We start from the raw sequence: 26,169 nt of genomic DNA, 5'->3' as shown, positions 1-26,169 counted from the left end.
GAGCACCTGAACCCTATGGCAAAAACCTAAACAAGCAAACAAACAAAAACAAAATAAAATAGACATTTCAAAATCCCAAATCTGGGAATTAGAGCAGATTCTCTGAGGTCCCTCTTCTCTTGCCATTTGACCAAATTTGCTCAATATTCAAATCCAAAAGAACTTTTTTCTCTGATACGACTGTGTTTGTCTTATTAACTAATCCTTAAGAATACCTATAGTTAAGTCTCAAGGATCCTTCAAGATCATGAAGGGAAATCTTAAGTGAATGTTAATTGAAATGGTTGTTTTCCATGAGTGTAGTTTATTGAATTCTAACATATAGTTTTATTGATCAGAATATTGTAACCTCAAATGCATTTTTGGTCAAAATAAGAGGAAAAACATATTGCAAGTCTAAATATTAACAGAGCTTAAATGTATCTTCCCTTAGGATTGTCTATAGATAACCCATGGGTGACAGAAAATACAAAAAGTAAATCTTATTCTATGTCTGCATGAATTAGCTAAATAAATAAGTGTACAACTCCCACCCCCATATTAAAATCTATCTGGGAGCAAGCGGGTGGCATGATGGTTAAGGCGCTGGACTTCCTGATGGTCCACCATAGTTTGAGTCCCAGACTTGGTTGCTTGCTTTCTCCCTTTCCTTTTCTCTCCCTCTCTCTCTCTCTCACGTGCATGCATGTGCGCGCACGCATGCTCTCTCTCTGGTCAAATTAAAAAATGATAATAATTATAATTAAATAAGTAATTCTTTTTTTTGGGGGGGGGAGAGGTTTTCGCTATAGGGCGTGTGCGCTCGCCAGACAGACAGAGAGAGAGACATAGAGAAAGAAAGCGAGAAATCACCCCCCAGGGGGGATGGTCACACCACAATCCCTTCTCCATTCTCCTCTCGGGATCTTGGGCACGCACGCACACGCGCCCGGCGTGAGTTTTAAGCTGCTGGGTCCGGGACGCGAACCGCGGTCAACTACGTGGGAGTCCAGCAACATAGCCATTACGCTAACTGCTGATTCCCAATAAGTAATTCTTTAAGAAAAATATCTGGGTGGGACCAGCAGTTAGCGTAATGGCTATGCCGTGCCCAAGATCCCGAGAGGAGAATGGAGGAGAAGGGATTGCGACGTGGCCATCCCCCCGGGGCATGATTTCTCACTTTCTGTCTCTCTGCCTCTGTCTGTCTGTCTGGTGAGCACACGCGCCCTATAGCAAAAACCTCTCCAAAAAAAGAAAAAAAAATTACTTTCTCCTTCTGCAAAATGGGGTATACCTACTTACATGTTTCCTGATGCAAATGGTAAGTAATAAAAAATTTCTAAAAAAAACAAAAAAGAAAAAATATCTGGGTGATACGATCCACTCATCTTACAGTTTAGAACAGATGTGAAGAAACAATGTTTTCCTCAGCAAGATAGCTCTTCAGTTAGGTAGATACACATCTGTTTTGTCATTTCCCGTAGTATGCCATTTTTTACATAAGTCAAATACATTTGAATAAACTAGGACCTTTTCCATTTGGAAGTGAAAAATAAGATCTTTTCACACAGTTGGCTGATGGTGTTCTGTTAGCATGTTGAAACAATGACTGTAAAGTTTAGACTGATAGAAAGTGTAAGTGCCTTCCTTATTTATTTTGCTAATGATCCCACCCAAAATTGACTGTCACTTTCACAGAGAAGAATAATGGATATGAACAGTCAGAAACTACAAAAACAATTCTTATTATTTTAAAATTTTATTTTATAATTTGAAATAACTAGATTGATAGATAAGTTGCAAAAAATAGTACATAGAGTTTCCATATACCATTCACCCAGCTAACATGTTAGGTAACTTTAGAACCATTTTCAGACCCAGGAAACTGACCCTGATCACTTTCTCTCTCTCTCTCTCTCTCTCTCTCTCTCTCCTCCTGAAAGCAAATAGTAAAGCTTTGCTTTTATGTTCAACAGAAAACTGGCATTTCATCATTACAAATCACACACACCTAAAGCCAGCTTCTAAAAAGCTCTTTTTCCTAAAAGACTTTAAAACCATTATTAGAGTACAGTTCAGCCAAATGCTTTCATGGGATTTCTTCCTCATTTTGGATAAGAATTCTGAAGATCTGAAAGTCAGTTCCTACAAACAGCTGTTTGGAAGTCCTGTGTGTATTTGAGTTACTGGAGAGGAAAAGAGGTGTGCCCACGCCACCTCATGTTCGCGTTGCTGATTTTAGTTGTGAGGCAGCACTTTGAAAAGGACACCATGTGTAACCAGTTCTTTATCACCAAATTCAGGGCCACGGGGCGTATAACCTTAGTAGCAAGAGCCAAGAAAAACTCCCTTTCATGAAAGACCCTGACATTTTAAACCTAATCCCCATATTAGCTTTGCTGAGGCAAGAAATGGGTCTTGCCTCATGTGGGGAATCCTCAGGGTCCTCCCACTGATGAGCTCTAGTTGAATAGAGGCCATGAGTTTCAGAATGGGCTCTCAGCAGCTGCAAACATCTGTGGTAATCTGGTGTTCAGATGAATGAGCCCCACGGGTTCGCAGATGTTTGCATTCACCAAGGCTTTGTGGCTTTAGACAGATGTTTCTGCTCTGAAGACTGAGCAGTGAATGTGCAGTTTCCCTGCCGGTTGCCAGGGATGCTGGCTGTTCACAGTCATGCTTCCAGGTCCTCTGAAGCCATTTAAGGGTATCTGTAGAGGTTGGGATCTATTGACAGGAGCAGGCAAATAATTTCTGCTTTGGAGAAAGGCTTTCTCTTCAGTAAGAAAGAGCACATGTCTTTCTCGGTCAGAATCCTTTCCAGATTTACAGAGCTAGGCAAGGTGCAGAGATATTATAGGATACTTTGTTGCTCCCAAGCTAAATGAAAGCTTGACTCCAGCCAACAGATAAGTCAGTTTTTAAAATACATCTCAGATTCCAGCAATTGCCTTCTGTTCATTGAGACACCTCAAAGAAACCAGAGCTATTTGGAAGACTTTAAAATAGCTTCAAGTACCTGTTAAGGCTTGGATTTATTAGTGGTCCCTCTTTCCTGGGCCAAACCTACTTCTTCAGGGCTCTCTGGCTCACAGTTCTGTTGAGATCTTCTACCCATTCATTCAGGTCAGAAACCTAGAAAAATCTTGATATCCCTTTCCCCCAACACTCCACTTTCCATCCATCCTCAAGTCCTATTTCCTGTACTTTTACATCTGTATGGCTTCTCTCTTCCCTGCTATCAGTCCTCAGGTGGAATACTGCAGCCATCCTCCAATTTTAAGATTTCTAGCTCCAATCCATTATCTTCAAAATAGCCAAGAATAAGCTTTTAAAACTAATCTAGCCATGCACATAACTGGTTCATTAGTGCATATAACTTGTGTGGCAACCAAGATGCAGCTTTATTCTTTGTCTTCTAGTATCCTTATAAAAATTTTATCCAATGTGGAAGCCAGCAGATGGTGTAATGGTTATGTCACTGGACTCCCACATAGTCAACCCCGGTTCGAGTCTCAGACGCGGTGACTTAGAACTCATGAGATCCCAAGAGGAGAATGGAGAAGGGATTGCAGCATGGCCATCCCCAGGGGGTGATTTCTTGCTTTCTGTCTCTCTGTCTCTGTCTCTCTGGTGAGCACAAGAGCCCTATAGCAAAAATTGCTCTCTAAAAAAGTAAACACACACATACATACATACACACACACATGCATACATATATACTTTATCTAGTGTGGTACTCCCTTTGTTCCTAGAGAGCATACTTGTATGTCATTACTTTTCTAGTCTCTGTCACTTTAAGTCATACACAGAAAATTCCAATTCATTAATGAGTATGAGTTCAATCTAAGATAATAACATTGCAAAGATAAGACCCCTTTCCTCAGGCCACCATTTATCTGCTGTGATAAGATTTCTAATTGGTCAGATGATAATTCCCTTTTGTCTCAGGGGAATGGAGCAATGGATTCCACTCTTGTTCCATGACTTCCTTCTTCTCCCACTCTTCACTGCCATTTTGGGCCCTGCATAGGTCAAAGCATTGGGGAGGAAATGGGAGACAGAGGATAAAAGTGTGATTACTTACTGGATGGCTTTGTGCTCTCTGGCCTATATCAGCTAAAGCTAATTCTTTACAGGGAGCCTTTCAGGGACCAGCAGTTGGCGTAATGGCCATGTTACTGGACTCCCATGTAGTCGACTGCAGTTTGAGTCCCGGACCTAGTGGTTTAAGCTCATGCTGGGCTCGTGCCCCTGAGTGCCCAAGATCCCGAGAGAAGAATGGAGGAGAAGGGACGGTGGCGTGACCATCTTCCCTGGGGGGGTGATTTCTCACTTTCTGTCTCTCTGCCTTTCTGGTGAGCGCACATGCCCTATAGCAAAACCTCTCTAAAAAAAAGGGGGGGGGAGCCTTTTATAGGCGAATCCATCTGAATGGACAGTCCAGCTTGATCCACATTCCAATCAGCTGTGCCTTGGAGGGCAACGTCCCATAGGTAGGGCTGCCATAGGGTATACACATCAACAGAATGTGATAGCTCATCACAGTTCAACAAAGATAGACAGCTAGGAAGGGACTTCAAAAAGTCTGTAGAAAAACAGATTAAAGTGTAGATTTATTTTGGTGTAAAAAAATTTGAAATCCATGTATTGTTTATAATATGCTTTTTCCATGAATTTTTTCAAGACCCTCATATAGGCTATTGACTTATGATCAACTGTAACAAGCTAAGCTACCCCCAGGGTCAGTGTTTCTTTTCTTTTCTTTTTTTTTTTTTTGCTATAGGGCACGTGCGCTCACCAGACAGAGAGAGACATAGAGACAGAAAGTGAGAAATCACCCCCCACGGGGGATGGTTACGTCGCAATCCCTTCTCCTCCATTCTCCTCTCAGGATCTTGGGCCCGCACGCACACGCACCCAGTGTGAATTTTAAGCCACCGGGTCCGGGACGCGAACCGCGGTCGACTACGTGGGAGTACAGCAACATAGCCATTACGCTAACTGCTGGTTCCCAGTGTTTCTTTTTAAAGCAGGATGGGCTTTAGCCTCTTCATCCTGCCAAAGATGCTGCATAAACCCTCAGTGCACCCGTCATCATTCTCTTCCTAAGATAAATAAGAATGTTTGGACCAGCAGTTGGCGTAATGGCTATGTTGCTGGACTCCCATGAAGTCGACTATGGTTTCAGTCCTAGATCCGGTGGCTTAAACTCACACCGGGCACATATGTGTGTGTGTGCCCAAGATCCCAAGAGGAGAATGGAGGAGAAGGGATTGCAGTGTGGCCATGCCCCCTGGGAGGTGATTTCTCACTTTCTTTCTCTCTCTCTGTCTTTCTGATGAGCACATGCACCCCACTGTAAAAACCTCTCCAAAAAAAAAAAAAAGAAGAAATAAAATAAAAAAAAAGAATGTTTGCTAAATTTTTTATTTATAGCTGTAATTCCAGAAGACTTGGTTTGGGGAAAGTGGAGTTTGGTGCTTGAATTTAGAAATAAGTAAGGAGGAAAAGGGGGAGAAAAGGGAAGGAAGAAAGGAAGTCGTTTCATTTCACTTCATTAGACTGCATAAAATACCACTGATAGATGACTGGGGCTAACAGGCATCTCAGCTTTTTAATCTTAATAGACTATTATTTAGAGGAGTTTTAGGTTTAGAGAAAGTCAAGTGAATAGTACAAAGATTTTACATTATGCCCCTCCCTGTCACAATTTTCCTTGTTAATGTCTTGCCATTAGTGTAGTACATTTGTTATAATTGACAAACCAAAGTTGACCCTTTATTATTAACCAACATTCATAGCTTACGTTAGGTTCATACATTTGGATTGTATAATTCTGAGGCTTTTACAAATGCATGGTGTAATAGATCCACTATTTTAGTATCATACAAAATCTCTAGAAGGCCCCCGTGCTTCCTCCATGCATCCCTCTCCTTTTTAGTTTTATTTATTTGTTTGTCTCTTTCTTTGTCTGTCATGCCTCAAGTGTGAACAAGATCTCTTTTTTGGTTCATTTAGTACGTCTGGTACTGCTACAGATTTTCAAGTCTGTACCAAATCCTGAAGAGAACAGTAAGGAAATACACAAGGATGATTTAAAGATCTAAAAACAGGTGTCACAAGTGTCTGATGATGGCCGTCCTGCTCCTCCAGACTCCCTTGCCCATTTAAGACCTCATGCCGGCTTGTAATCTCCACACCGTAATTCTCAGAGGTTGGTGCAAATCTGCAGGGGCCTTGCTGGAGAAATTAGAAGGACAGCATCAATTCACCACATAGATGCTCCTTACTAAAAAATTTGAACCTTCTATGAGACTAAGAGAGAGCTAGACTCCTCCACTGTAGTAGTAGGGCTGGTTGCTCTAACCCAGGACTTTCTTTCCCAGATAGATTTCAGAATGAGAGAACAATGGGCCTTTTCCCTAGAAAGAGATACAGCTCTAGGAAAGAAACATCCCATCTACTAGATCCAGGGCCCTATCTGTAATATACAGCAATGTCAAATCTTGTTATAACATGCATAATAAGGACTCCATGTATGTGTCAGTTCCATGGCACATCAATAATGTACTGCTCAGGAGAAGCCAGATCCCACCTAACCATGTTTCAGATCCCTGGCCAGGTAAACCTGGAGCACACTGGACATGCACTCGAATACCCAAGATCTTATGGGCTGGAGGTCTAGAGGAAGGGGATTACAATGTGACCAGACCCTGTGGAAGCTGCTCCTTTCTTTGTGCCTCTTTTTCATGTATGCCTACACACTCTTTTATAAATTCAAACAAAACTTTTTGAATACTTTCATAGGGCCAGCCCATGGTGTGGTGGTTAAGGTGGCTAGATCAGATCCCACATGGCTGACTGTGTGGTTCAAGTCCGGGATGTAGCAACTTAAGAAGCACATCAGGTGCATATGCATGTATGCCCAGAAACCCAAAAGAAGGAAGAAAAGGAGGGGAAGGGATTGCAGTGTCACCACTTGCCATGCGCAGGGGGTGGGGAGAAGCAGGGCACTTTTTCACTTTCTCCTTCTCTCTCCCTCTCTCCTGCTCCCTCCATATAAGTGGAATTACATGATATTTGTCTTTTTGTGTCAGACTTATTTTACTCAGCATAATGTTTTCTAGGTTTTTCCATTGTTGTAGTAAGAGTCAGAACTCACTTCCTTTATTATTATTATTATTATTATTATTATTATTATTTAAGATAGGATTTCACCATGTCAAGATCATTCTGCCTCAGCCTCCCCAAATTTCTGGAATTGTAAGCACACACCACTGTGTCTGACCTTTAGGTTTATCCCAGAATCATATCCATGCTTCACTTGTGGTGTCAGCCTACAGAACACAGTATCTTAGCAGCATGCATCCCTGTGGCTGGGACTCCTTCCTTTTTAAGGCTGTGTAATATTCCATTGTTTATGTGTGCCATGTTTTGTTTATCCATCCATCTATTGATGGACATTTGGGTTGTGAATAATGCTGGCTATGAACATTGGTGTACAAGTACCTGTTTGAGTTCCTGTTTTCAATTATTTGGGGTATAACCAGAAGTGGAATTGCTGGAGCATGTGATAATTCTATGTTTAACTGTTTGGGGAATTTCCCACCTATTTTTCACAGTGACTACACCATTATACATTCCTACCACCAGTGTACACAAGAGTCCCAACTTCACACATCTTTGCCAACATTTATTCTGTGTTTGTGGATGTGGCCATCCCACTGGGCCTGAGGTGGATTCCCATATGTGGTTATAATCACACATTTTAAAGTGAATCTTCCTGTATGGTTGTGACTATCTCTTAGTTAAATAGCACCAGGTGATGGTTAGGAGCTCTAATCCTCAGTCAAGCAGCTTTGGGTTGAAACCCCATGGGAGGTTAGCTTCCTAAAGGAAGGAATTTTAGGCTGTTTTATTAACTAATGTCTTCTTAATCCCTAGAACAGTGACTGGCTCATGGTGAAAGGTTAAAAATACCTGTTGGGGGGCCAGCAGGTGGTGTGGTGGATAAGGGTGCTGGATTCCCACGTGGCCAACCATGGTTCAAGTCCTGGACCTGGTGGCTTGCTTTCTCCCTTTCCCTTTCTCTCTCTGTCTCTCTCGTCAAATAAAGAAAAACATAACAATAACAATTGGAAATAAATAAATAAAAAATATCTGTTGGATGAATTCTAGTCTATTACTAGCTTTGGGATCTGACTTAAGTTAATAACCTAAGTTTCAGTTTCTTCAACCATAAAATAGGAAGAAAGATAGTCTCACTGCCAGGGGCTGTGTGAGGATTATAGATGACACTGTCCCCAAAGTGCTTGCACACTGTCTGGCACATAGTGGGCACTCTGTAAATGGCATTGGTGTGCTGGTCCTGACTAAACAAGAGGCTTCTTACATAGGCCAGGCTGAGCCTTGGTCTGCAGTATGGCGTGAGTTCCTTGAGGCAGGTCGGTGCCATAGGGTCAGGGGTGTAGGCAGCTTTCATGCTAAGCCAGAGCTTTGTAGCAGGAGAGAAGTGGAAATGCTGCAAAATCCATTAAGCCCAGAGCTCCCCAGAGCAAGTATGCTCCTTGGCAATAAAGATGGAGGCCCAGAGGCAGAGAACCAGGAGACATGCTCGCTAAGGCTTCAGCTTTCAGCAGGACCTGGAGACAGAACAAGCACAGTGAGGTTATAGCATGTGGAACACTCAGAGAGGATTAATGACCAGTAATTGATGATGGGTCTTGTAGCTGCAGCTACCACATTCTTTCAAGGTGCATAATAACACACCGTTCTTGCAACCAAATGTTAATGGAATGTGAATGTTCCAGGTCCAGGAGGAAGTAAACTAAATGAAGGAAAGCTGTGGGTTTCCTCTTTTGCTCAGATGTTGATAGAAAATGCATCTCCCATCATCTGGATACAGAAATGTAGATTCTCGGGAACTCAGGCTGAAGTTAGAAAGTCCTGGTTTCATCTGTTACGTGTGGTATGCGTGGATGCTGTATAGCATCAAGCAGATTTCTTTGAGGAGGAGGATAATCTTTGCTTTCCCCCCTAATTCCTTTGTCTCATCAGCTTGACAGAGCCTGCAGTGTCATTTCAGAAGTAATGCATACACGATTCCAACAGCTGAGTCACCTTTATTCATCTGTGCAGTGTTCATGGGATAGAAGGCCAGCAGAACCTATTCTTTTCTCACCATTTTCTTTCTGAGGCAGTGTTGCAAGCCCGCTGTGTTAGTCCTGGCCAGAGATCACAGGAGCCCTGGGGCACCAATGAGGGGTTGGGGTCCCAGGTACCAGGCTCAGTGGCCAGAAACAGCCTCTAGAGATGGAGAGGCCTGTGAGGACTCAGTGAGGGGACCAGCTAGGGCAGTCAGGACCAGTTTTTGAGTCCTTGGAGCAAGAGATGTGGTGGGTTATCAAAGAATACAGAGGTCAAGTTTTGAGATGTGGATCAAAAAACGGGAGAAAGGTGAAGGAAAGAAGTTAAGAGGAATCAGTATTGGGAGCAAACAGACCTTCTGAGGATCCCACTATCTTGCCCAAGTCAGACTCTGAAGCCTATCCCCATTTTCCCATTGTCAAGACAGCCTTGCCTCGCTTCCTCTGGGAACTTCTGGTTTCATGTTCTGCAGGGAAGATGAGAATGACCATTTTCTTGGAGGGGAGGAAAGTCTGCATAGGTGAGAGAGCTGGTCTAGTGGGAGCCTAGGACTTCCTTGCTCCTCCACCTCCAGGGCTTCTCCATGAAGAGGGGAGGCAGAGTGGGAAGCTGGGCCCTCCTGCCTCACTTAAACTCTGGCCCTCTGTGCCTCAGGCCCTCAGACTTTGGCTTGAATGCACACAGACCCCTGGAATTCATAGCACAGTGAGTGTAAGAAGTTCCCTCCACACTTTGAGTAAGTTGTTTCTCTCCCTTTGATGGAGGACTCAAACCCTCTTTATAACTAAACAGACTCCATAATTATAATCCTGTGGTAACGCTTCCATAAACAGTAGCTTGAGTTGAAAAGAATAGCTCCAGGATCGTGAGAAATGGCTGCATCCTCAGTCTTGTCTGGGAGGGGCTCTGGTGTTTGTTCTAAACCCAGATGGTAGAATGCACAGTAGTCCAGTCTTCCCCGCACCAGCCAGTTAACACAGAGGGCCAAGCTTACATTAAGCAAAACTAGAGATAACATTAGTGTGTTTTTCTTTGTAGACCTCAGTAATTCTTCCCTTCCTCCTTTATGGTGTGTTTGTGGCTACTGAAGTTCTAAATTTAATTTAAAGTGACTGTTTTTTTTTTCTCTAAATATAACTATGTCCTTACCTTTCACCCTTTGTTCCTCCCTGATTGTCCAAACCAGAGAGAGCATGTCCCTTTTCCTTTTTTTTTAAACATTTATTTATTTATTCATCTACATATTTATTGTGATTTTCAAGTCACCAGGTCTGGGTCTCAAACCATGGTTGGCCATATGGAAATCCAAAAGCCTAACCACCACACCACCTGCTGGCCCATATCCCTCTTAATGTGACTTCATTAAAAAACCCAGAGACATAAACTGACCATTACTTAAAATGTTAAAGGTGTATGTAGGACAAGTAAGTCTTCCTTTTTCACTGTAGTTCCCTTTTTTGTCTTCTTGTTCAATCCAGGCTCAGGATATTTTTTTCTTAAAGGACTGTTCTCCCTTCTAAACTTTTTCTAGAGAAGTTTAAATGTTTGGTGAGAGATGAAGGGAATCACCTAAGCAGAGTCTTTGAATAGGATTGCATTAAGTAGCATAAGTACCTTGGAAGAGTCTCTTCCATCCAAAATCTCATCCAACAACTGCAAGCTATCGGCTGTCTCTGGGCAGTCACATACACCAACCCTAAATTTCCCTGATGGGTCCAGCTACAGTTCAGCATTTTACCTATCATTTTCCTGGGAGGCCCCCTGGGTCAAATGAACAATAATGTTGACATATTATGTCCACACATCAAAGAACCTGAAGGAAATGTGACAATGAAGACAGGCTACTCAATGTTTTGTAATGGCAATGACCAAAACCCAACCTCATAGAAGTTTTTATCATCTTGGTCTCTTCACATTTTCTATATATGGACTTAAAATTCATTAATTCATTTATTAACTCACTCTTTCATTCCTTTAATAGATACTGTGTCCCTACTGTATATCAGGCAATGAGATAAAGGACTATATTGTCTATAGTTGTCTATAGGCATTTCTGAAGAGACGTCTTCATCACAATCAGTCAAAAAATATGGATAAAACACCTTCCGTCTACCAAGTGCTGTACCGGGCATAATGCCCACCTATTATGTGGATTAATAGGTGAGACGAAGATGAGTGACCAGAACTGTTGTGGTCACTAGTGTTTCAAACTCTGCTATCAGATGGGAGACAGACTGCTACCATTCACCATGTGTTTCAAATTTTTGGCTTGCCTGTATGTTTTCCTTTTAGTTTCCTTGCTTTGAAGTTCCTTTAAGGATTTTAATTCCTCATTACTATTTCAAGAGGATTTAACTTTTGGCACATAGAGATGCTCTGTTCGGATGTAAGCAGAGTGAAAGGTGGTGGCAGAGGATGAGGGGTGAGGCAGAAATGTGTAGAGCATGTTTCTTAGAAGAGAGGAATATATACCTCTGGAGGTGTCTATGACCCTCTCACAGCCCCGCATGAGAGGGCATCTTCTCTATGATCCTGACCCCCACTGTCAGAGTGGACTTCTGCTCTGAGACCTGTCCACCAACAAGTGACTTGTGCACCAACCAGCAGTAGAACTGGGCCAATGAGAGCACCTCTTGGTACCTCTGTACTAAGAACCAGAACAAAAAGAACAACTGCAGAGTCAAAGTTTCAAAGAAAAAGAATTTATTCATTTTACAAAGCTAGCATAAAGTAATGGTCAGACCCAGGGGCAGGTAGCCAGATCCCACCAGCAGCAGGGCCAAAGAGAAGGGAGAACCATGTCCCTTGGATCTGAGGAGATGAGCATCTTTTAAAAAAGAGATAAGTTTGGCAAGAATTCACATTGGTCAAAGGTAACAGAGGAGGGCCTAGGAGAGATAGAGGGAGGGACAGGATTGGATACAAGTCTACTAGAATTTTTCTGAAGTGGTTTATTGGTGTTCTGTGTCAGTGAGGTGTGTGGGCATCTTTAAAGAAGCATGGTGCGAGTTTTTGTATCATCAGAAGAATAAATAACCAAGAATGTTCACCAGAGGGCCAATCTCACAGACAATAGAAAGTACCCAAAAGGCAGAATATCATCAACCTTTTTTTCTCTTTCAATGATATCTTGGGTCTTAATTCAGCATAGCAGTCTCTTCTCTGGATAAACTTTATCTTCACAGAAATCATTAGTCAGAGGCAAGCTGGAGGGTTGAACAGTCTTGAGGGTTAGGCAGAGGCTGCCAGCTGCGGCTTACCTGCGTGTGAAATGAGGAAGAGTAAATTCTCACAGGATGCTTAAGAGAAGAGAATGACTCCAGGGACTGGAGTGAGCCAGGGAATGAGATCACAAGGCCCCTGAGAGAAAAAGAGAGAAAAGCACCCAGCCCCCGCTCCTCAGTTCCCTGGCCCAGTCTCATCTCTGCGCTTCATCTCCTGCTCTGGGGCGATTTATGTTTGATCACAATAAATCCCTTGCTTACTCAAATAGTCTGAATAGGTTTCTGTTCCTTGTAATGGGAAGATCAAAACATGCATTCTCAAGTAGGTAAAGTAAATTATATCACAACTAAAGGGAATAGAGGAACTCATGTGTCCTCAGATATTTCTGCCTTCTCCACCGAGGCTAAGCTAGGTAGTTCATGCTGTTCTCTCTGTGAAGAACCACTAAAAGAAGGAGGAGTAAAAAGCAAATAAGAAAAAGTCTTTTAAGGAATTATTATATGTGTTAAATGAAACACTAGACAGCTGTCAATACAGGGACCAGCAGTTGATATAATGGCTATGTCGCTGGACTCCCAAACAACTGACCACAGTTTGAGTCCCAGACCCAGTGGCTTAAACTCATGCCAAATGTGTGTGCGTGCATGCCCAAGATCCTGAGAGGAGAATGGAGAAGGGATTGTGGTGCGGCCATCCCCCCTAGGGGGTAAACCACAGGATTTGGGGCACGCATGCATACGCGCCTGGTGTGAATTTAAGCCACTGGGTCTGGGACTCAAATTGCGGTTGACTACATGGGAGTCCAGTGATATAGCCATTACTCCAACCATAGTCAGCCATGTGGGGAGTCCAACACCTTAACCACTACCTCCTCACCAAGCTTAATCTTCAAAGGTGAGTAACTGTGTGGCAGTTTGGGAGGGAAGGAGGGAGGAGACAGTCCAGGGAAAGGAAACAGAATGTATAAAGGCAGGCCTGTGTAAAATGGCCTGTTGAACTCATGAAACTGGGAGAAAATCAATGCAATAGGAAAAGTAGATGCCTTGGGATAAAAAGAAGAGCAGGTATAAAATTAGGTTGAGGCCAGATTTTGAAGAGCTATGTTACAATTAACAATTCAGTTAATAATTATTTTAGGTACTATTATTTTCTACCAGAGACAAAGTCATTCATATGTATTGTTCTCATTTAGTTAAATGCCAAGGATATATAGGCTGGATAATGTCCAACCAATGTTAAGATTAGGCCTTCTACCAAAAGAGGCAGGCTTTAAAAGATTAGATAGCCCATCCCAAAATGCCTAGGAGATGGTTGCTGTTGATTAGTTCTTGCCTTGAGCAAGAACTTGCTGTGAAATCTTTATTTCCTTTTTCTTTTTTAGAATTATTTTATTTTAACTTTATTTATTTTAATTTGACCAGCGAAGGTCAGAGAGAGAGAGAGAGGGAAAGTAAGAAAGGAAGTTGCTAGGTCCAGGACTCAAACCACGGTCAGCCATGTAGGAGTCCAGTGCCTTTAACCACGTCACCTGCTGGCCCTTAGTACGAAACCTTTCAATACAAACCTCGTATCCCCAAAGGAAGAAGATAATAGGTGAAGAGATGATCCTCCCACCCAGATTGGGAAGAGAGCATACATTTCAGTAGGCATTGTGTATTTCTGTCTCACTTTGTGACATTGGATTCAGTTCCTCAACATTGAAATGACAATAACACATTAGCTCCGCTCGTAAGTTCTGTGTGATAAGTGTAAAATTGTTTCAATTTTTATTTAGATAACCCAGAGAGGTGATCTTTAAGATGGTGAGAAGGGAGACCAGCAGATTGCATAATGATTACGTCTTTGGACTCCCACATAGTCGATCATGGTTTAAGTCCCAGACCTGGCAGCTTAAACTCACACCAGGCGCATGTGTGTGCATACCCAAAATCCAGAGAGGAGAATGGAGGAGAGAGGAATGCAGCGTGACCACCCCCCCAAAAGGGTGATTTCTTGCTCGCTGTCGATCTCTCCAGCGAGCACATGGGCCCTACAGCAAAAATCTCTCTTAAAAACAAATGACAAGAAGGTATGCCATAAAATTCATCTTTGGGTCCTCTATTGAAAGAGGAGAGAACCAGTAAGCAATGGTTTCAAGCAGGAGTTCAAGAGTGATTTTCCCCCTAGGGGACATTGGACAGTGTCTAGAGACAGTTTTTAGTTGGCACATCTGGCAGGGTGCCTCTGGCATCTTGTGAATGGATATTACTTGTCTTAGTCTCCTATTGTATTTCAAACAGAAATACCTGAGACTGGGAGAATTTAAGAGAACAGAGGTTTCCCACAGAAAAGGCAAACTCAAAAATATTGAAGAAGATTTATTCTAAGTCCAATTGAGTGACTGTGATCTGAAAACACGAACTCAAGGAGTGAGTGCTCTGAGAAAGTACTCTGCGGAGGCTGTGTTACACAGTGTGTCTTTCAAACATTTCAGGAAAGCAGAAGCTGTAAATCAATACATGGAAGTTATATAGTTTCTTGGCCTGAAAAGGAGGGACATCTTGGGGTGGGAGTTGGGGGGAACTTATAAAACATAGGCATATTCAGAGATTGATTTAGTTTGTTATTGGTCAAAACAGGAAAGCTTTGTTAAAACTTGGAGTCAGCAGAAAGGAATGTTTAAGCTTACCCTTAACTCAGATAAGGGAATTTACTAATTATCATGTGATGTTATGTCTGAGTCAGGTTAGTGAAGTAAGCCACAATTTCTGAGGCAAGGTGACCCGATAAGTAAGATTGATGGCATATAGCCTTGCCTCTCCCCAGGTCCCTTGGGAAAGAATTTTTAGAACAAAGAAGGATGAGGTTTATTTTAACTTAGGATTCTGGTGGCTGGAAAGTCCAAAGGCATTGCAAAATAGAGGAAGACAGCAGAGCATAGTCTGGATTCATGAGTTTTTTCTAGTTCTGGTCTGTTTCCATGTGGCTTCTACCTGCTTCATTTCCTCTCCTTAGATCCATACCAGGACACAATTACTCCTACTCCTACTCCGACCCCAATAACTTTATCACACCCAAAGGTTCCACCCTGGGACATCAAGGAGGAATTAAGTTTTCACTTAATATCTTTATAATACAATCGAGCCCAACATATGAACGCTTGGGGTACATTCAGCCTTTTTCTACCAAGACCAAATGCTCAGGATTAGTGAAAACTTCAAAATATTGTAGCATTACTAATTTACTCCCTTGTAATATTTTGCTTTATATAATTATTGATGAAAACTCTTGATTTGGATTTAAGCATTACTTTCTAGTATATGTCTTAATCTATTTTATGGTTCAGTGGAGAAAAGTCCTGAATTAAAAGAGACTGGTAGTATGGCAATCTTGACTTTTTATTCCCTTACTTTTTTGAGACTCAGAGTTAACAGTGTTTAATTCCAGACCTGCCATATATCTTGGAATATGTTTCCATTATGGGGAATCTCAGCACCTCCCTGTAGAAGAAATAGTACCGAGAATTTCTTCCCTGACCACTTCTTTCCCTTCTTTCTGCATTTCTTTCTTCCCCAACTTTCTCCTATTTTGAGCAATTCTTAGATGGCTTTATTATGAGACTGTTTCATAGATATTGCCGTCTATGATAAATTCCTTTTTCTTCTTCACACACCCACAAAAATTTGGATTGAGTTCAAAATACTATTTCCTTGGAAGTTGCTCAATAAGATGATAAGAGCACTTTACCAAGTATCAGGAGACTGTACTCTAATCTGTCCTTTATCTGGTGGTTTGGCCTTCCACACTTTGTTTGTGTCTCCCCTCCTTTTTTCCTCTCTGTGAAATGAAGAGAGCCAAAGCAGAGAGGTCTCCTCATGCATTACCATTTTACGTTTTTGTTTTTTTTTCTTTTCTCACGTCAGGTGGGTACTGTGCCCGCATCGTAACAGGAGGGAGGCACGTGTCACGCACAGGCGTGAACACCCAATCATCACGCTTATGAACCACAAAAGGATCACCATTTTACGTTTGTGATAGTTAAGTTTTAGGGCACTTAGGATGCTAACATTTGCATTTTGCCCAGAAAAAAAAAATCAGGCTGCCTTGAGGATAACTGAATTTCATTGAGCCATCCTGCTAATTAAGAGAAGGGCTGAACTTACTAAAATAGAGGTGCTGTCATCCTTATTCACAGAATGAAATAAATTCTGCCTTACTCGGTGGGGAAGGAGATTAAATTTGGTGATAGATGGTCAGGAAGAAATATGGGAGACTATTCATGAAGTAGAAAGAAGGCAGGAGTAAAACAGAAAAAAGCCAAGAAGTATAAGGATTAGGGACTTTTGGTGGCAAGCAACAGAAGCTGACTCTGACTAATATGAGTAGGAAAAGCAATTTGCTAAAACGTAGATAACCTCAGAGTCAAATGGTGTTTCTGAGTGTTTGAGAACTGGGGTGAGGTGGAAGCATAACAGATTAGCAAATTTGCCAGAAGCTGTATCAGAATAGTAGTTCCCAAAGAGGAAAGCTGTGAAAACATGAAGGAGAGGAAGGAGTGCTGAATATGAAACATAATACCAAAAAAAAAAAAAAAAATTACCATATTTTTAGAACAAATTAGAAAAATAAAGGAAATGAGTAGCTTCAACCTACTGTCAGTGATATGTCTGTTTGAATCAAAAGGAAATGCGGTTTGCTACTTTGGAGGAAGAAAAAAAATGTGTACAGAGAATATACCAGGAAAGGAAAGTAAAATAAGTTCAAGTTTTTAGCATTTTTAGAACCCTTCTCCCTCCCCCTAAGGTACTCAGGCTTCTTGCATTGAGGATCCAAAAAAGAAACACGACCTCTGTCCTCAAAGCTCTCAGCCAGCAACACAATAATTGTGACTTTCTTATTTTTTGAATGCCTATCACTTAGGTGCCAAGCCTCTTGCTGAGTACTTTAAAAGCAGGTCTCATTTAATCCTCCAGGTGTTCCTTCCAACCCCACTGTTAGCTCCAATGAGTGAATGCCACAAAAGGAGCAACTGAAGGAGCTGAAATTAGAAAGCAGGCAGTTCCAAGCACAGACTCAGCCCCAGTCAGTTTGACTCCAGGGCCTAGGTTCTTGTTACTGCCCTCTGTTGCCTTTCTTAGCAGGAGAAAGAACACAAACACAAAATAGAAGGGGCAACTCAACTCCATGGTTTATCCAGTTATTAACTAAATCACTGAGCACTGTAATATTTAGGGATTGATCATGCCCACTGCCTATTGAAGCCTATAATAAATTATTAAGGACTGCCACATACAATCTGTGCCCCAGAGCAGGCTAGCAACTACTCTAGAGCAGAATAGGACGTGCCCCACTCTGTCTAGAGCATACTGACTTATTAACAGGCCCTTTGATTTTTTAATTGACAAAAATTGTATGTGCTTATGTTGTACAATGTGATTTTTTAATATATGCATACATTGCAGAACAACTAAATCAAGCTAACATGTCCATCAGATCTCATACTGACTATGTTTGTGGTGAGGATACTTAAAATATACTCTTAGCAATTTTTAAGTATGTATTATTTTCAAGTGATATTATTATGAACTGTAGTTACCAGGCTGTACAGTAGATCCCATGACTTTTTTCTCCTGTCTAACTGTATCTTTGTTCCCTTTGACCAACCTCTTCCCCACTCAATGCTTCTTTGATGCTTCACGACATATCCTGATTTAATGACTCCATGGATGAACTTTTCCCCACCCCAACTGAAGTACAGAGATTAAGTCTAAATTTTTGGTCCTAAATCAGGATGACAATGTGATTCTCTCTTCTGTGCCCATAATCTTATCAGCAGTGAATGGAAATATCAATGGTTATTAGTATTTCCAATCTAGTGGAACATTGTCCGGAGACATCCCAATGCTACTGCATAACTTCCGGCACATCAAATGGCCAGGATATCAAATTGTACTCCTAGCTTCTAAGACAACATGATTCTTTCTACTTTTTCATGTTTTACTATTTTTTTAATTAAAGACAATGTTTACTTTTACAATAGAAAAAAATAATGTAGCAGAAGAATGCCTGATATGCTGTAGATCATCTAAAGTTAACCATTTCTCTGCCACCTTCATTGTTGTTCATAAAGGATTATTGCAGGTGCTGGAAATATAAGTAGATGTGACTACAGACATCCCACACACCAAAAAAGCTAAATAAGCTGGGGGCAGCAGGTGGCATGGTCGTTAAAGGCGCTGGATTCCCGCAAGACCGACTGCAGTTAGAGTCTCAGACTTCGCAACTTGCTTTCTCGCTTTCCCTTTCTCTCTCTCCCTGTCTCTCTCTGGTCAAATTGAAAAATAATAATAACAAATGGAATTAAATAAATAAATAATTCTTAAAAAATAAAAAACTAAATAAGCAAGAAAAGTAAAATATCTTCATATGACAACAAGCCCAGGATATCCTGCTTACCTTTGCTGACACTATCCCATCACCATTTTGTGAGTTTGGGACTTTTTTTCAAGACACCTCTGCACACAGTTTATTCAATGGCTGGTGTAGTATGCATTTGTTAGCCTTATATATAGCCCATTTGGGATGGCTTCTTTTGGTAGTTCTGTGTTTTGGAACTCTAGGCCTCTGCTTTTGTTTTCTTTTCCTTTAAAAAGTCATTGAAGTCCGGAGTGTTGGCAGTGACCTTTGGAAATGTTTTTACAGCTTACAGAGACTTCCTGACATGTTTTATTAGCTCTTGGTGGTAGCTAATAAAGTGAGTCTTAGCAAAGCCGCATAACATGACAGATTAGAACCACTTCCAAAATAACTACTCACCAGGGTTATCTTGAAGGAGGCTTGACGACAGAATATTTGGCTACCACTTTCTCCAGTTCAGCAAGGCATGTGTGATTACTGCTTAAAGAAGGGAAATCATCCCTTTGGGAATATAATGACCAACTAATTCTGAGAGAACCTCAAATTCTGAGCTGCTGGTCCAGTAAAACAGAAGCATCATGGCTGTAGGGATTGATGAATGCTTTATTCCACAAAGTTTTAATCTGCTACCTTTACAGAGGTAAAATATAAGTCAGAATTGGACAACCATCTTTTAAGTGGATAAAAAAAGTGAAAACCACCTTCCTTGAACGTTTATAAGTTCTAAATCAGATCTCTGTTCTCTATTTTTCCTCCCTTGGAAAGGTGATTTAGTGAAGTGGTATAGAGTTTGGATGCTAAATTTCTATAGATCTGGATTCAGATTTTGCCTCTGCTCTTGACTAGCTTTGTGATCTTGAGCAAGTGATTACTTAGGGCTTGACTTTATCATATCAAAAGTACGGATGATAATCATAGGGTTGTTGTGATAGATAAAAATAGGACAATGCGTATGGAATGCTTAACACAATGCTCGACACGTAGCACTCAAAAATGTTAGCTATGAAATTATTTCATTAAATTTCTTGGAGGGCTAGGTGTGGGCTGTTTGTGGAATAACATTTATCTATGTATCTCCCTCCACCCAGGTCCATCGTTTTGCATAGCTCCTTGGGTCATGGGACTATATAGAATATAGTCTGAATGATGTCCCTGGAATTGTGCCAGAGAACAGTCCTCACTCTCACCCTCCAGCACACACACACATCCTACATATGCCTCCCTATACCTTCTATAAATTACCAACTGGTCTATATTTACTTTGGGGAAATAACTTATAAATAGACACAATAGGAAAAGCAGAAGGGACCCAGACAACATTTTATGATTATTTTAAATATTTTTTTAGAATTATTTTATTTAACTTTATTTATTTATTTACTTAAATTTAACCAGATAGGGACAGAGTGGGAGAGAGAGAAAGGGAAAGTGAGAAAGCAAGCCACAAGGTCCGGGACTTGAACCATGGTCGGCTATGTGGGAGTTCAGCATTCTTAACCACCATGCCAACTGCCAGCCCCCCCAGATAGCATTTTAAACATGCGTATTAAGGATTTATTTGTACCTCTTGCATTTTTGTGACAAACCAGGTAAAGAACTGCTATTTCTGATTATCAGTAATAGTCAGGTACCAAGGATCTGTCTAATGTGAAATTCCATCAGAATCTAAAGCAATAAAGAAAAGTTAAAAATAAAATGCTGGGGACACTGAAGCAGTTCTTGTTCCTCCTTTTTAAGTCAAGTATCCTCTTTGTCCAAAGTCTATCTCAAGTCTAAAAAGAGTCTCTTTTGTATATTAGTTGATCAATCCATGTAAGTTTATTAATAATTACTGTGACAGTTATCCTTATTTTATAGATAAGGAAACCAAAATAATTGGTTTTATAAGCGATACCCAAGTCACACAGTTTGTAAGGAGCAGAGTTTAGAACTGACTTTTGTCTTTACAAAATGCAGTTCTCTCTACTACCTGAGAGCTTCTTGAATATTGTTGTTGTCATGCTCCCTACAACAAAAATGAGGAAAATAAGGCATCTCCTCTAACACCTCATCTTTATGTTGTTCCATGTAAAAGATTGTCCTTTATTCTGGGCTTATTTTTTCTGTGTTTTTCTTTTTTGATGTAAAAATGTCCTTTCTTTTATGAAATGATACTGATAGTTGGCGAGGCTTTTCCAACTACCCTGGTTGGCACAATCCAGGTAAATCATTTTATGTTGATCCCTTCACCCTATTTTTAAATCTTTGCTGGACTTTGAAACTCCAAAGTCTGATACTATAGGTTGAACATCCATAATCCAAGGTCCAAGATCTGAAATGCTCCAAAATCCAAAATTTTTGAGAGCCCACATGACATGGCAAGTAGAAAATTACACATGTGGTATATCATTTAATGAGTTCTTGTCACAATGCAGTCATACAAAACATAATTTAATCAGTGTCCCCAAGGGAAAAAAAGACCCTCCTAGCACACCCATATTTCCTGAAATAAGCACACCTAGAAAGGGTTTCATGCACAATATTATTTTAAAATACTATATAAAATAACCTTCGGACTATATATATAAGGTGCATATAAAACATAATTGAATTTCATTTTGTACTTGGGTTCCATCCCCATTGCATTTATATTTGCAAATATTCCATAATCTGAAAAAAATCTGGAAAACAAATACAAAAACAAAATACTTCTGATCCCAAGCATTTCAGATAGAGGATACTCAACCTGTACTTTGTTACACCATTTTACTTTACTAAAGATAGACAAAAGTCTTAAATGCCTCTGTTTGCATTCTAGCGTACTCCTTATGGGCCATGGGCCTACTGTGACTGTAGCCTCTATTTCTCATTAAGCTTTGATGATGTTTAAAAATTACCTGTTCCCACATATGATAAAGGAATGTTTTCTTTTTTTCTCAGATCCCACCAAAAATAGTTGCAAATAAGAATCCCTTGGGGAACTTACTAAAATATTGGATTCCAGAGTCTCATCCTCAAATTGATTTGGTAGTTTTGTGTGGGATCTAAATTTGAATTTTTGGAAAGACTCTCAGGGAACTCTAGAGCTGCTCATTATGGTAATGAGAATTATATGGTAATACGGCATATATGAGAGTTCCTTTAGATAATATTGTTAGGAACTCCTATACAGACACTGGATCTGATAGAAAATCGATCTTTCCTCCACATTGAGAATTCTCTTCTTTCCAAAGAGACTTATAAAGGCATAGCGTCTTGTTAGGCTCAATTATGAGATTTCTACATCCATTTCCAGTTAAAATATTGGCACAGAACCATGTGATTTGCTCTAAGCACCTCTTCCCAAACTCAGTTTAGGTAAAATCAACCTTAAAAAGGAAAACTAAATTTGAAATCACTTTTATGCTTAAACGTGATACCTCCAACCTGACTCTTGGGCCCATCAAGAAAGTGTTAATCCTGTATGTGACATGAGTAGGTTGCCATGGCAGTGAAGGTTGTTATAAATTCCACCTCCATGCAAATTTCCCTTTATTATAAATCAACTGAGAATTATTTCTTTTATTCTTTTTTTTTGGATCAGACTCAGAGAGGATATTAATGTGAACACTTACTTTCATTAAAATCTTTAATAATTTATGTCTATGATTTCCAAATGTTTTCTGTCATTACATTTTTCTCATGAACAGCATACTTCCAACAATAACAGTTAATTACATGAAGGGATTATTTTCTGTTTTGTCTTTGTTTTCTTTTGTTTGTTTTTTCAGTTTTGCATTAGGGCACATGCACTCACCAGAGAGAAGCAGTGAGAGAGAGAGAGGGAAAGTGAGAAAAGGGTGGCCATACCACAGTAGCTTCTCCATTCTTCTCTCAGGATTTTGGCACATACACACATGTGCCTGATATGTTTTTAAGCCACTGGATCCAGGACTAGAATCTCACAGTCCACTGTGTGGGGTCTAGCCACCTTAATTACCATACTGCCTGGCTGGCCTGCACATAAAGGGATTACTGACCCAACAGAGATGCATCAGTCTGTCCAGGGAGCCAGAAAAACTTGAAAAACCCTCATTCCATTAGACTCTTTAGGCACTGTGCCATTCATTTATCCCCCGCCATTTATTCATGCGAATAGACTTTACAGAGATCAGATACATTGCCAACATTCAAAACAGAAGATTATCATTGAAAATTTGTTCATGTAAGAGGCATGCAGCAGCATCACCTGTTGAGGAAATATGCTAAGCCCAGCCAAGCGTGATGGCATAGTGGTAACAAAATGCTCCATGATGCTGAGGCCACATGGAAGGGTCCTGGGTTTGCTTCCTGAGGTCTCCTTGTACACCATGGACATGCAAGTGCCCGTGATCCTGGCTGGCTGAGGCTGGCAGTAGATCATGGCTTAAAGACCGATCCTGTTAGGGGTCTCTCGCTCTTTCTCTCTCTCAGAAGAAAGCACTACCTCCCTGGCAAGTAGGGCATGGTCACACCACAATCCCTTCCCTTCTGTCTTGCCATCCTGTCAGGGTTTTGGGTGCAAACACATATACATACATGTCTGGTGTGTTTTTCAAACCACTGGGGCCAGGATTTTAATTGTGTTGTTGGTCATGTGGGATCCAGGTCCCTTCGCCCATCCTGGCCACATGCAGGCCCACATACTCCCTGTCTGTCAAGGCAACTTTTTCTTTAATTTTGCTAGAGGTTGCATGCACTTGCCATAAAGAGTACCCCCTCAGTAGGGAATAGTCACCCCATAATCCTTCCTCCATCCTCTCCTCCATTCTGAGAAACATACACTCAATGTGTTTTTCAAGCTGCTGGGTCAAAGGGACTCAAGGCATACAGTCAGCCATATGGGATCCAGCTACTTTAACAAACATGCCATGGGCTGGTTCTCAAGGGTACTTTTATTTCATGTGAAATGTTAACCCAAGTCAGTGTTAAGGAGATACTATCAGAACCTTCTGGAGAGAACATCTCTGGCTTTAAAATGTTCTGATCAGTGTTGCCAATGCACATAACACCTCAGGTCTTTTCCGATGGCCCAATAAAATTATTTATTTTATTTTATTTATTACTATTATATATATACACACACACATATATATATGTGTGTATGTTTTAATTTGCTATAGGGCATTTGGCTCACCAGAGAGAGATAATGAAAGAGAAAGGTGAGAAAGCAAGCTGCCAGGTCCAGAACCCAACCATAGTTGGCATGTGAGAGTCCAGCACCTTAACTACCATGCCACCTGGTGGTCCCAATAATAACACTTTTATATCTCGCATTATATAGGAATGTACCATATTCAGATCTAAATATTTTAAAAGTACTAACTCATTTTATCCTTACACCAACACCTTAATTCTCATACTGTATCATCCCATTTTATGTATGAAGAAACCAAGGTACAGTGACTTATCAAGGATCACCATTAATAACAGAGCTGGGTCTAGATCTAGGCTCTTAACTTGACTTCATTTCCTAAGGAGGGGCAGGCATTGTATGGGAGAGATGATGGGGGCAGGTGAGTCTGCTTGTTAAAATTCGTCACTCTTGGGTCTGGCCGGTGGCGTAGCAGTTTAAGGTGCTGGACTCTCGCTATGGCTGACAACAGTTCAAGCCCTGGACCTATGGCTTGCTTCCTCACTTTCCCTCTCTCTCTCTGTCTCTCTGGAAAAATATAATAATAATAATAATAATAATAAAATAATTCTTTTTATTTTTCAGATTCATCACTTTTTTTTTCTTTTTTCTTTTTTTGGAGAGGTTTTTGCTATAGGGCGCGTGCGCTCGCCAGACAGACAGAGAGAGATATAGAGGCAGAAAGCGAGAAATCACCCCCTTTTTAAAAATCTTTTTTTATTATTATTTTTGTTATAGGGCACATGCACTCACCAGAGAATGACAGAAAAAGAGAGAAAGATAGGAAGAGTGAGAAAACACTCTCCAAGAGGGAATGGCCACACTGCAGTCCCTCTCCATTAGTCTCTTGAGAATTTGGGCACATAGACACATTCCTGGCATGTTTTTCAAGCCTCTGGGTCTGAGACTTGAACCATACATTCAGCCGTGTGGAATCTAGCCGTCTTAATCACCATGCCACTAACTGGCCCAAGATTCATTGCTTTTAATCTCTAATCATACATACTTCTAAATTTACAAAGTTCTCTCAGAAGAAAATTCTGATAGAATTTTAGAAATCATGCTTCTCGGGACCAGCAGTTGGTGTAATGGCTATGTTGCTGGACTACCATGTAGTCGACCGCAGTTTGAGTCCCCGACCCGGTGGCTTAAACTCACGCTGGGCGAGTGTGTGTGTGTGCCCAAGATCCCGAGAGGAGAAAGGAGAAGGGATTGCGGCATGGCCATCTCCCCCCACGGAGGTGATTTCTTGATTTCTGTCTCTGTTTCTCTCTGTCTTTCTGATGAGCATGCGTGCCCTGTAGCAAAAACCTCTCAAGAAGGAAAAAAGAAATCATGCTTCTCACTGATGGAAAATATTTTAAGTGAACAGTTATTATTCATTCATCCCTTTTTATCTCATTCATTTTAAAGCAGCATCCAGTGTCAATGTCAGGTTTCTTAGGAAGCACACATTTAGGCCACACATTTCATTAAGTTGCAGTGATTCATTTTCACAAGCTTGTAACTATTTTTGGCACCCCAAAACAGCTTTGCCACATTTTGCTGCTATTTCCTGATGGCGTAGAGAAGCCAACACAAACATCTGCATGGCTGTAGCAATTGCAAGCAGCTATGAAATTACAGGTGTGCTGCATTCACATGGTTTTGAAGGGATGAGAGCTCACACTGTTCCTGAAACTCCTCCAGGAGCAAGTTGATTGCAGAGGAATGTGCTTGCAAAAAGGATATAACACAGAAGCCATGAGCTGATACTTTGATTGCTACCTTGGCTCCTGGGAAGATAAGCTTATGACGTGTTCCTTCAAAACATGTCCTGAAATGTAATTCCTGTAGCTAATAAACTGTCAGCGGAACTCAGGCTGACTTGGCCTTGAGGACCATCAAGAATGTAATGTGACAACTGGTACAGGGTTATATAGGACTTTGTTTGTGGTCCATATATAGGTTTTGCTATTCCTTTGAAAAGAACTTCCTTCTGGTGAATTTCTGTAAGGAGAGAAGTTTCTTGGATTTATGCATTCTAGAAAATTTTCACGCTGTGGGAATAGAAAGTCTTCATGCTGAGAAGATAGAAAATTACCATCAACAACGCCGTTCTTTCAATCTGCTTTAGTTTTCATTTTGAAGGGGAAAACAGAATTGCTTCCAAACCAAGATCATCAAATGAGCTATTTCTGTTATTGGACATTTCCTTTGGCTTTGTGGAATTGTTCCTCTCAGATATGTCAATAATGATGATAATACTAAAATGGCTAAGATTCATGGCTCTCTGTTCTGGTCCA

At 40.9% G+C, this 26,169-nt stretch overlaps 1 protein-coding gene and 1 non-coding gene across 2 annotated transcripts in view; one reads left to right on the top strand and one right to left on the bottom strand.

The window, feature by feature from the left end:
- MOB3B (MOB kinase activator 3B) overlaps positions 1 to 26,169 on the top strand; it is a gene marked incomplete at its 3' end in the record, with an annotated part of 182,655 nt that overhangs the window by 125,138 nt on the left and 31,348 nt on the right.
- Positions 16,254 to 16,352, bottom strand: LOC114006853 (small nucleolar RNA U13). Its single transcript, XR_003548524.1, has one exon. It is a non-coding gene; the product is annotated as a small nucleolar RNA U13 (small nucleolar RNA).

Source organism: Tupaia chinensis, unplaced genomic scaffold (assembly GCF_000334495.1).
Source record: "Tupaia chinensis unplaced genomic scaffold, TupChi_1.0 Scaffold000093_1, whole genome shotgun sequence".
NCBI classification, from domain to species: Eukaryota; Metazoa; Chordata; class Mammalia; order Scandentia; family Tupaiidae; genus Tupaia; species Tupaia belangeri.
Note: the sequence above shows the minus strand (reverse complement) of the source record. Positions and strands in the feature narration are given on the sequence as shown.